The 12,772-nt window shown below is 42.7% G+C and overlaps 1 pseudogene; it reads left to right on the top strand.

Annotated features, from left to right (window-relative positions):
- Positions 1–6,607: 6,607 nt before the first annotated feature.
- Positions 6,608–10,212, top strand: LOC121137086 (annotated as a pseudogene).
- Positions 10,213–12,772: the final 2,560 nt, after the last annotated feature.

Below are 12,772 nucleotides of genomic sequence, written 5' to 3'. Positions count from 1 at the left end.
ATACCTAGCCCCTCTCTCTTTTGTTCCCAGACTCTGACTTGCATAAACAGCAGGAGTTCTAGTTGTTTCTTTTAAGTCTAGTTATTATACCAATATACACAAGACGGGTCATGATCATCAGCAAGATAACTCTGAGAATATTGATTTTCACCTCTCCCTCCCATAACTGCCTGCACCCTGCCATGTATGTGCACAGCCACTGAGCTTTCCAGCATCCCCATTGTTGTGGTTTTCTGTTTCTCCATGGGATAAGATATGGTTGAGTGGTTGGTGACTCTTGTAATTTTGAGTCTAGGATTTCCATCTACAGCCCTTTTCATAAGACAAATAGCAGGTCATTTATTCTTCTGCAAGGCTGTAGCATGTTTCCCGTTGGATGCCAGCTTCACTTGATCAATAATCTCTGATCCGTTTCTAAAGAACAGATCCTACTGAGCCAAATACCTTGAATTATAGGGAGTCTGTTGAAAGCTAGAAGGAAGGATATCCTAGAACTGGAGTTTGGGGATGCTTGAAAGAGTTAAGCCATCACAGTGGCCATCACAAAACCAACTGAAGCAAAGGGAAGCCCTTTTTGCCACAAAGTAGGATTGTAGGATAAGTGTTGTTTTCAAGACTGAAATAAAAAACTTAAAAGTATTAATTGTACTTTTATTATAATCAAAGGGAATCAAAAGCTGCTTTGGAGTAATGACAAAGGATGGTAACTATGGCATCCTGTTCCAAAATTCACACACATGTTCACCTGGGATTCTCTTTAGTTTTTCTATGGCATGCTTGTTTATATACCTGGGTAAGTTGTTCAGCTAATCTGGAAGTTCAGAAATACCTCACCTAAAAACCAGTTTCTGCCCTTGTAGCCACATCTTTGACAGCACACTAGTGAAAAGATCTGATGTGTTAAGGCATAAAGGTAGAAGGATGCTAAACATATGTAACAGCAGAAATGAGTATGCTCCAAGTGCTGGAGATTAGAATTATAGAACAGAGCTCTAGCACAATAGATGCTAAGCTTATTTGCTGTTTTGAGTATCTGCCACGGTCCAGGGTCTTTAGTATATACTAACATATTGAATTTCAGCAAATAAGTCATGTGAGAAGGTTTACCATTTTTACTGCTGATTAGTAAATTGAGACTCTGAAATTGTGTAGCAGGCTGAAATGGGGTGGGTAAATCAGTTGTACAAAAATGTGTCTGGAATGCACATGGCTCTAGGTTTCATTCACTGTACTGCCACAGAGGTATCTATAGAGATGTATATATATATTTTCACAGAGAAAGTTTAAGGGTAGCTCAAACGGAGATGTTCCCACAGCAGGGCTCCATATTAGCATGCTGCTTCACAGATTCTTCTTCAAGTTGTACCTTTCCAAATGTCAGACCTGCTTGTCAAGGTTGTGAATCTTCTATAGTTCAGCCATACTCAAGTCATTATGGCACAGGGTTCATGATCAGTTTTTCCCTAAAACACTAGATTTTTAGTTTCTCTCATCTTCTATTCAGATTGTTCCCTTTATTAAAGTTATGGTGTACACTTGGCATTCTGTATACGTGGGTTCTATTTTCATGAATTCAATCAATTACAGAATGAAAACATTGGCCCTGGGGATATGGCTCAGTGGTTAAGAGCACTTGTTGTTCTTGCAGAGGATCTGGGTTCAAGTCCCAGCACCCAGAGTGAAAACATACAGGAAAATGTGTCTATTCTAAACATGTACATATTTCCTTTTCCCGATTTTATTCTCTACACAATATAATACCTGACCATTTAGATATTACTTACATTCTATTTGATATTTTAAGTAATGATTTATATTATATAGGAGGATTGTGGATACTGAATGTAAATGCTGTCATTTTCTATGGGATTTGGTCACTGTGAGTTCTGATGTCTGAAGTATGATAGAACCAGTGCTTTGTGGATACAGAGTGGGAAGTCTTGTGATTTCTATTCACAAATCCAGCCTGTGCTTTCATATACAGCATTGCTTATCGAGTGCATTTTACTTACCTCTCATCAATTCACCCAAATTAATGACTTTTTTCTCAATGTCCTCAACACAGTCAATGTGGGAGAAATCACGCTTTGTCAGTTCTGTCTTCCCACCCTGGATAGATGACTCTACAGCATCTTTTACCCTCTCCAGCATCTCACAGATGCTATATTTCTTCTCTTCTTTAAGCCAGTCTTGCCATTGAGTCATGGTCCCCTAACTGCTGCCAAAACATCCTTGCATATAATTTTCACAGAGAATCAGCAAGAAAACCAACCCAACTATTGAATAAATACCCTTCCAAAGCATCCTGCTGTCTTCACAGGCCACTTTCCACTGACCCTACTGTAGCCTTTCCCAAGGTTGTCCACATGATTTCCTTTAGTGAGCACCGGCTATTGTTTGCCTTTGTGGAATACACTCTCCTCATTTGCTTCTCTTTCTCTCTTTGTTTGTTTGTTTGTTTCTTTCTTTCTTTCTTTGTGTTGCTATCATTTCTCTCCAAAATCATGCCAGAGCCCCTTTCTTTCAAATTATCCTCCTAAATTGTATCTTGCCTCGGAATTTTAATTAGCCAAAACTATGGGACCTTCCCTTCCCTTTTGAAACTCTCTATCTGCATCCCCAACTGCTGGTTGGATTCCTTCATCTGAGACCTTTAGAGGAACTAAGGGGGAGCCTCGTTTCTAGGATCATCTCCAAGTCCCACACAATCCTCTTCCTGCTGTCCATATGTCTGGATACTGTCATTGTCCTTGCTATGTATTCTCAAAGTCGTTTATCATTCATGTTTTAGACTTCACATTTGTCTTTGGTCATGATTCTTCTCTCTAGGATATGTTACAATCTCTAGGTTTCTTCCCTAGAGTCTAGAGCATTACATTGCAGGAGATGACACTCCCTCCCACATCAAGTCCCTCTGAGAAGCAGAAAGTCCACTTTCCAATGACCAATGGCAGAAACTTCATTTGATAAAACAAGGTTGCCATCTGCTGTCTCTTCCAGCAGGCTCCTCACAGATTGAAACACAGCATCTGCCACAGGTTCATAAGATCACAGAGAGATCTGGGTAATTCTGATACCTCAGACAGAGTCTCACTTGCCCCATACTCTGTTACCACAACGGGCATAAAGAGAGCAAAACCATTTGAATTCAAATCCCATGAGCTCAGAAAGCATGCCGTCCTGTGTGATGGAGAATATGTGGAGAATATATTACTACCCCTTCTCTGGAGGGCAGTGTTCTTTGTGACAACAGCTATTAATTTCTACATGGGTTTTTGCTTTATTATTATTATTATTATTATTATTATTATTATTATTATTATTTGCTGCTCACCCTTCACACCAGGAAGTGTCTTGACTGAACAGATCCTTCTTGTTTCTGTTTATGTGAGTGTTCTCCTGAAATGTCTTCACTTTCCTACTTGTTGTTACCTGAGCTGGTAAAAGCAATGTTTTGCTTTGATTTGTGCTTAACTCTCTGTAAGCCTATTGCTTCGATTCCATGATGGCTTCTTGTTTTTAGCCAGCTAGTTGATTGGTTTTTCAGTTAAGGTATCTCTGTGTATCCCAGGTGCCCTGGGCTTATAATCATTCTACCTTAGCTTCCTGAGCTCTGGGATTAGAAGCGCTTCTCAACCTTCCTAATGCTTTCACTTTTAATACAGTTCCTCATGATGTAGTGACCCCCAACCATAAAATTGTTTTTATTGCTACTTCATAACTGTAGTTTTGCTACTGTTATAAATTGTAATGTAAGCATCTGATATGCATGATATTTGATATGTGACCCCCAAGGGGGTGGTGACCCACAGTTTGAGAACCATTGGATCACAGTGTGAAACACAGTCCCCACTGAATTACAGAGATCTTAATTCTTCCCTGTTACATGATTTCCTTGGTCGCGGTGGGGAAGTGTGGCAGCGAGCAGGAGACATGGTGGCCAGAGCGGAAGCTGAGGAGTCACATCTAGAATTTCAAGCACGAGCGAGAGAAAACAACTGGGAATGTCACATGACTGTGAACCTCAAAATCTATCCTGTATGACATGGTCCCCCAGGAAGCTCATAGCCCCTGAACCAACCTAGACAGTGCTATCACCTGGTCAAGTTTCAAACGCCTGAGCCTATGTGGACATTCTCATTCAAACCACCACAGAAGTCTTCCCACTACAGACCCCCAGGCCACTTGTGCTAGTGAACCAGAGTTCATTCTGCTAAAATCAGTCAGCGCCCATGAGGCAAGAGTGGACTGAACAGTGCCTTTCTCTTCATGCTCTTCTCTTCTAGCCAGGGTCTTTCATCATGTCAAAAATCTTTTCAAGATGTTGTTGTGGCAGGGCATTGGTGGTGCATGCCTTTAATCCCAGCACTCAGGGACTTGGGAGGCAGAGACAGGTGGATCTATGTGAGTTCGAGGCCAGCCTGGTCTACAGAGTGATTGCCAGGATAGGCTCCAAAGCTACACAGAGAAACCCTGTCTCAGAAAAAAAATGCTAGTATGTTCCATAGTCCTCTGTTTTGTGTCTTTAAATCCAAAATTCCTTGAGAAAGCAGTGCGTCCTAGTCCTTAGGAGTGGAGCGTTTGTCTTTGTGCTCCACCCTAGAAGTCATGTCTATGGGACGAGGCTTTGTAATCATGCTGAGTGTCTCCTGAAACAGGCTGGAGTGAACAGCCTCTGGGCTGTCAATAGGCCAAAAGAAACTGGTGTCACTAGTGGGCAGGCTGCTCTCCTTTCTGGAAGTGAGCTAGATGGTGGTTAGTGGCTCAAGGACATGGCAAAGGCACCCACTTCTGCAACTTACCTGGTTTATTTCAATGAACAGGATTGAATTCTACAAGGCTAACCTGAGTAAGTCATTTCTTAGGCCTCACTGCCACCTGGAGTCTTTCTCATGAATGAGAGCCAAGGCCTGGCTTTCCAAGATTTCCAAAGGGCCAGCAAGCTGTGGAGAAGGAAACTGTCATTCTGGTAAAAGTACAAATGCTGTGTGTTTACACCACTAGCAAGCTGTTATTGAATATGTGTGAGTGTAAGTGTGTTTGTGTGTGTGTGTGTGTGTGTGGGTGGGTGTGCACATATATATGAAGAACTTTTCACTCCCAAAGAAAATTGACTTGAGGAAATACTGAAAGATAAGCAAAAGAAATTATAAGAAATATAATAGACAAAGGTCTAAATAGACAAAATATCCATAGTGTTTCTATTTGGAAACAAATGACAACAGCTGGGAACACTGGCACTAATTCCCTTTGTCATCGTTGGTGTGCTGGCATGTCAGCTCAACCACTATTTCTTTGGGGCAGTTGTTTTGTATTGTCTCTGAATTTGAGACAGGATTTTATTGTATGGCCAAGGCTGGCCTTACACTCTTGGTCCTTCTGGCCTGGTCTCCCTAATGAAGGAACTTCAGACCTGTACCACCACAGCTGCACAGCCTCCATCTCAAAGTCCTTTGCCCATGCTTTTCTTTTCTAGAGAAACTGTAAGACTATTCTACTTTCCAGCTGTTTTTGGCCTGTTTAAAATGAAGGGACAGCTCTAGTAAGTGAGAGGTGAATCTGTCCCTCACCAGTCTGGAGGGCCACACAGGATAACAAACTTAGAGTTGGGAGACCAGCTGTTGTGTGAAACTGAACACCAAAACAATAAGGGCCTGAACCCCTGATTACATTACTGACCATCACCCCTGGGGCTTACTGCTAATCTCCTGGGTCTTATTGTTGTGTGGCAGAAAAAAATAAACTCCAGTTTTATTAAGTTGCTGTGGATCTACTATTTAGCCTGCTACTTTGGAAGATAACATCTAAGTATGTTTATGACACTGGTTCCCTGGAGTCTCAAGGAGATGCTGACACATCAGGGTTGCATTTTGCTGAAGTGTGTGTGTGTGTAGTGCTGTCTTCCAGTTAGCTGTTTGATACTAATGTGGTTAGACATAACTGACTTCAGTTGTTGACACCATGGATCTTGTATCATTTCTTCCTGACACTCCTGATGACCCTCCCCATCTTCATGGAGAGCTGCAGTCTCAAGCATCGGGAGGAGATCCTGATGGGCACATCCTGAGGAGGATAAAGAAGGACACATGCAGGGAAAGGCTGACACTGTGCTGGGTGCTTTACATTGAGAGGTTGATGTGAAATGAGCCCCTCAGCATCGGCAAAGGCAAAAGTAGATATGTTTTATGTTGCTGTAGTAGAGATTGTGAACTTGATATTAATAGTAATTGAAAAATTTTATAATAATACCAGCAGGATTCTAGTGGGATAAAATTGAAATCTTCGCAGATCAAAGTTGCTGTCAAATAAAGGACCTGCTAGGAACTGAAAAGTGACAAAATGGACAACTCAGCCAGATCTCAGAGATAGGGAGGAATGGGACCAAAGGAGGAAGTGTGTCCGCAGATCAGGAAAATGAAATCAAGAGAATGTGGGTAGGAGGTTGGAGAAAGATGTCGCTGATGATGGGTGTGAAGAAGGCATCTGTGGTGAAAGGAAAGTCACGACACCTCAAGTTGTCCTCTGAATTCCACACCATTGCTGAGTGTGCGTACGCACAAGTATAAGTAAACTAATGAACGAATGCAATTGGAAATAGGGGAGTGGCCTTAGGAAATCATGGGCTTCTTGGGTTGTGGTAGGGACTTCTTGGAACCAGCAAAGTCCAGGCTACAAAGGTTTCTGAACAAAACAGAGATTATAGGGGATAGTTGTTCTTCAATTATTTTCTTAGAATGTCCACGAAATATGCTGTATGTGTCAGCAGTGCCTAGATGTTTATTTTTATTTATTTACATTTTTGAGCACAGGCCATCCTGTCTTGTTCCACATTAAATTCTTTCACTGCCCTCTATGCTAGGAATGCCACGGTGAGCATACATTCCTTCTCAAGGAATGGCCATCTACTGTGTAGGTAGCTTCAGAACAGTCAGTAACTGGAGGACGACATGAAGAGAGCTATGCATGGCTTGCAGGAAAGGAAGACCGGCTAGCTGTGGCATCTACCAGGAAGAAAAGCAGGCAGGAGCATGGGCCTTCTCTGATGGCTTAGCTGCCATTTTCCACCGCCATGCCATTCCCTTCAGGTGTAGCAGTTTCCTTGCCCTCCCTAACTGGGCTTATTCCCTCCCTGTCGTCTCATGAGTCGTGTGTTCAGAGATTGTGTATGCGCCTGCCGCGATGGAAGTCAAACCATTCTCCTTAAAGGCAGGTGGAAGGCAGGCTGGCTAGCACCAGCTAACGAGCCTGGCTAGAGAACCCCTAAAGATGGTGAAAATGGGTAAGTGTAATTGGAACGACCCAAGAGATTAGGGCTTTCTCTTCCTGTAAGTGGCTTCAGGTGAACTGGGAAGATGGCTCACTGCTCTCTTGATCCAGAAAACCCTACAGCATCATGAAAATCAAGAGATTCATCTCTTCATGCTCACTTAAGAACTCCTATGAAACTGCCCAGGCCAAGAAGACTATGCGTAAATCAAATGCCACCACGTAGTGGAAAGATGTCACTTGAAAGAATTCATGTGTGCCATTTGGGTGGTATAATGGTAAGGACACTAAGTGTGCCTGGGCCACACAGTGGGGCTGGACATAGGGTCAATGCCATCCAAAGATTGCTGGATTTTTCTGCACATGCTTAAAAATGCAGAGAGTGGTGTTGACTTACTTAAAGATTGTGATGTAGATTCTATAGCTGTTGAACATTCCAGGTGAACTAAGCACCTAAGTCGAACTGCTGGGTGTATGGAACTCATGGCTGGGTTAACCTGGCCAAATTGAAATGATTTTCACCAAAAAAGAACAAACTGTTCCAAAACCAAAAGAGGAGGTTTCACAGAAGAAAAATATGTGCCAGAAGAAACCGAGGAAGCAAAAACGTATGGCACGGAAATAAATTCATCATAAAATAAATGAAGATAAAAGTAATAAAATAGAATGAAAACCAGATCAACGTGGGAGCATGCAATTTAAAGAAAAGGAAAAGTAAGAATGCAAAAGATATTTATTATTAGAAAGATAGAAATGAGAGAACAATGCTAAAAAATGACTAAATGGATGAACTCAAGTGTATGGCAAAAAGGTTAAACCTTAAGAGTTTAAAAATGTGAAATTGATATGTGTCAAAGGATTGATTATTTAAAACCGTCCAAGGAACCTAAGAGTTGTAAAATTAAAAAGATACAGTGAATTTGTTTACAAGAAGCCCACCATAAGTGACACATCAACTCCAACAAGGCCACATCTCTTAATCCTTCCCAAACAGTTTCACCAGATGTGGACTAAACAACAAAATATAAGAGCCTATGGAGGACGTGTTCATTCAAACACCACATGAATATAAATGGACCAAGTTAAATTATAAATTTTCACGACCAAACTGTTAAATAAAATACATGTGTTGTTGGTCTGGGTTTTTTGTTTGTTTGTTTGTTTTGTTTTGTTTTTTGTCTTTGAATCCAGGGGAGGGTGATGCTGACTGAATGGTCTCCAAGCTAATTTCCTTTCCACACACTTAGACATTCTATTTCATGGCTTAATTATGTCAGCCTATGACTGAGTTCTTGCCAAAGGGGTTTGGTGAGCACTTGCCAAAATTTCCAGTTAATATTGTCCCAGAACAAGGAGTTGGATGAAGGCATATGGATAGTATGAAGGAAAGGAACAGAAGTCATTGGGTTCATGACTTCTCTTTCCAAGGGAAGATGTGAGCTGCCATAGGCAGGGGGTTTTAAAGCTCAAAGACGGGCCTTTTGGGGTTCTTTGTACAGCATGGCCTCTCTGACTCACTTTGTACTCTGGTCTCTCTTGCTCATGCTCAGTTACACTTGGGCCTTAGGGTGGTGTTTGAAACCTTCCTCCTTGCCAACAGGTTTTCTCACCTGCTAGTGCTGCAGCCTTTGTATAAGGCCTTCTAGACTTCATCTTCCACCCTAGTCCCCTGCCTCAGGTACCCTCTGAGAGCTGTAGTCTCAGAAATCTTTTGGGGTAGCTAAGGGTCTTTTGGGGTAGCTAATCTGTCATTTGCCGTTTTAAAATCACTTCCTGATACTGAGGGCATAGTCCCTACCAAAGAGAAACTCCTATTTTATCTCATAGTTAGAGAAGATTTGGATCCCCTGTAGCAGGACTTGCTGGAATCCATTCATTACAAGTTTGGTCTGAAGTTGTTTTGTCCTAGGAGATATATACTATATATGAAGCTAAAAATACAAGGTCCGGCTCTCTCCCCCAGCCAAGCAAGATGCCCAAGAGAAAGAGGCCAAGGGAAAGAAAGTGGCCCTAGTTCCTGCCATCATGAAGAAACAGGAGGCCAAAAAGGTGTTGGGCAGGACATCCAGCCCAAAAGAGATCCTCACTCTCTTCCTCAAATGGCCCCACTACACCAGGCTGCAGTGGCAAAGGGCTCTTCTATGTCTCAAGGTACCTCCTGCTGTTAAGCAGTTCACCCAGCGCTCGTCCAGCAAATGACTACCCAGCTGCTTGAGCTCGCCCACAAGTACTGGCCACAGACAAAGCAGGAAAAGAAGCAGGGGTCGCTGGCTGTGTGGAGAAGAAAGCTGCTGGCAAAGAGGATGTCCCAACTCAGAGACCACCTATCCTTCAAACAGAGGTCAATACAGCCACCATTTTGGTGGAGGACTGGAAAGCTCAGCTGGTGATGATTGGCTGCTGTGTAGACCTCCTTGATCTGGTGGACTTCTTGCCTGCCCTGTATCACAAGATGGGATTCCCCGACTACATCATCAAGGGAAAGGCCAGGCTGGGGCAGCTGGCCCATAGGAAGACATGCACCACTGTTGCCTTCACACAGCTTAACTCCGGAGACACAGGTACTCTGGCTAAGCTGGTGGAAGCTATTAGGACCAAATACAATGACAGACATGATGAGATCTGATGCCTGGATCCATCTGTAACTGCCATTGCAAAGCTGGAAAAGCCAAAGGCCAAAGAACTTGTCGATAAACTGGATATGTTACTCTAGATCCGTTCTAGTGTAGTTTGCTCCCAGAGGTGAGAGTCTTGGTTAGTCTCTTTATACTATCTGACGAAGCATACTTAAGGTTTTATATTGAGAATGAGGCCAAACACACAGGCCTAATTTCAAGAAGAAATCCAGTGCTGGAATAGATGAAAGGGAAACTAGTGTGAGATTTGCTCTCATTGAGTGAGGATTATACTAGCAATGAAAGAAGAAAAAAAAAAAAAAAAACGAAGCAAAAGAAGACCTAAAATATGATAACAACTACTGACAAGTGTGTAATATTTGCATGTAAGAAGTTAAGACATGTTCCTGGCATACAGAGGGACTCTGGGAGCCCATGCCACGTGGAGGGATGCTCTCTCAGCCTGGACACATGGGGAAGAACCTGGGCCATTCCTGGGATGATGTGACAGATTCTGGAAATCCCTCATGGAGGCCCTTGCCCTCCCTGGGGAGTGGAGGGGGGATGGAGTGGGGGTCAGGGGTTGGGAGGATTGGGGGTGGGCAGGGAGGGAGAGGGAACTGAGAGTGAAATGCATAAAAGGTTAAATAAAAATATGGAAAAATGAAAAAAAAAGAAGTTAAGACATTATTTTGTTGTTTGAAGACAATTTGTAAGCCCTTCCATAGTTCACTGGTGTAAGAAGTGCATCTTAATGATGCAGAGAGCCAAAAGGGAAAGTTTTGTTCTAGAGGATTTTTCGAGTTATAGTAGTCTTGTTGTTAACCATGTATTCCCTCTGAGGACGTGTTAGCAAGCATCATAAGATATTTAGATCATTGGCAAGGCTCATCTATAGCACTGCTTTAGCTGCTGTAGTTTTATGCAGCCTAAGTAATTACATGGCACAAGATTTGGCTGGAGAAATAAACCGTGTGTTTAGATATCTTCCCTAATGTTTAAATGAGGATCCGTGATACTATGCCTTGTTACTTAGCTATGTATAGGGCAACTGCCAATGCTAGGGATGACAGCAATAGTTCCTTTGATTTGGAGGCATTTCCATCAACACTTGGATACCAGGTTATCTAAAACAGGATCCTAGGCTATCGATTAAAGCAAAGAATAATGCTCAGATATTGGTAGGGGTGGCTACATTTTACCTGTCACATTGGTGTCCACTCCTCTCAGCACTGGGACCCACCCAATGTGGTTCAGACCTGTGAAAGCCCAGTGCATGCTGCTTCAGTGCTGATGTGCTTACTAGACCATTTTCCTTGGTGTCTCTCAGTCCCTCCAGGTCTTACAATCATTCTACCTCCTCTTTGAAGAGTTCCCTTAGCCCTGAGGGCAGGAAATTGATGGAGATGTGCCACTGAGGACTAACTGTCCCAAGGTTTCTTACGGTCCAGCTGTGGGTTTCTGTATTAGTTCCCATCTTCTTCAGAAGGCAGCTTCTCTGATGATGGCTGAGCAAGGCACCAATCTGTGCGTGTAGCAGAATATCATCAGGAGTCATTTTATGGCTACATTCCTTTAGCAGATCAGTTGTGTCTGCATTTCCCTTAGGTCTTTTTCTAGTCTCAGGCACCTGGAAGTTCTGATCCTTCTTCTTCTACTTAGAAGGTAGGATCAGAAGTTCAAGGCCCTAGTAGTACAAGGATCGTGTCCAAGTGCTGGGATTCCAGTTATGAGCTGCCAGGCTCAGCTCTGTAACGTTTTCTTTATCATTATGTTATTATAAGGAGGTTTGTTTGTGTGTGCACATTCATGCCATGGCGCACACAAGGAAGCAACAGGACAACACGAGGGAGTTTATCCTCACTTCCCACAATGTAGGCCTATGGGACTGAGTTCACCTTACCAGGCTTAGCAGCAAGCACCTTCACACAGTGAACCATCTCGATGACCTTCAGGTAGAACTTCCAAGTTTCTTGTATAAATCTGACTGTCGTAGTACATGTATGTGTTGTTACCACTCAAGAGACAGTGTGCTACTACTTAGTGTGGACTGAAATTGTACCCTTCTTCCTTGAACCTCTTGAGTGGTCGGGTATTTGCCTCATTGCTTGACCTATACACTTCTTTTTACAACTTTGTGATTTAGAAGCAACTTTAGATGTTCCAAAGGTTAGAAAGAGGTGAGAGGAGAAGCCTGGGTCAGTAAAGTGCCTGCTGTGCAAATGTGAATACTGAAGTCCAGGTTCCTTCCACTCTGATAAAGCTAATGCAGACTGATAGATCCCTGAATCTCAAGCTAGCCAGTCTGATCTCCAGGTTCAGTGAGAGTTCTTGCTTCAAAAGAGAAGGTGGGGAGAGATAGAATAAGACACCACAGAGATAAACTGTGACATCTACACATGGACATAAGGCATATGCACTCATATGTCCATACATGTACACACACCTTCACACACAGGCTTGGCTGGTGGCACATGCCAGAAATCTAAACACTGAGGATGTGGAGTCAAGATAATCAAGACCACCCTTGACTACATTTAACTCCAAGAATAAAAACCAAAAAAAAAAATTGAAAGAAAGAATGAAGAACCCTTGGATATCAATCTTTTAGATTTCCTCAATATTTACATTTCTAAGTATTTATTTTGAATTCCGTGAAACATTCCAACATATGTTACAGACACGACCCTTTATGACAAGAACATTGTCTGCAGAACAGTTTACCAGTCCAATGGGCACAAAGACAGTTATTAACCTGTAGTGTTTGCTGTGCTTGGGATCAAGTCCAGGGCTGTGGACATGTAAGACCAGCACTCTGCTCCTGAGCTCCACCCCAACTTTTGTCTTGAGACAGGCTCTGAGGCTGCGATTGAGTCTGTGCTCCCTGCTTA

This window comes from Mesocricetus auratus, unplaced genomic scaffold (assembly GCF_017639785.1).
Source record: "Mesocricetus auratus isolate SY011 unplaced genomic scaffold, BCM_Maur_2.0 Super-Scaffold_100676, whole genome shotgun sequence".
NCBI classification, from domain to species: domain Eukaryota; kingdom Metazoa; phylum Chordata; class Mammalia; order Rodentia; family Cricetidae; genus Mesocricetus; species Mesocricetus auratus.
Note: the sequence above shows the minus strand (reverse complement) of the source record. Positions and strands in the feature narration are given on the sequence as shown.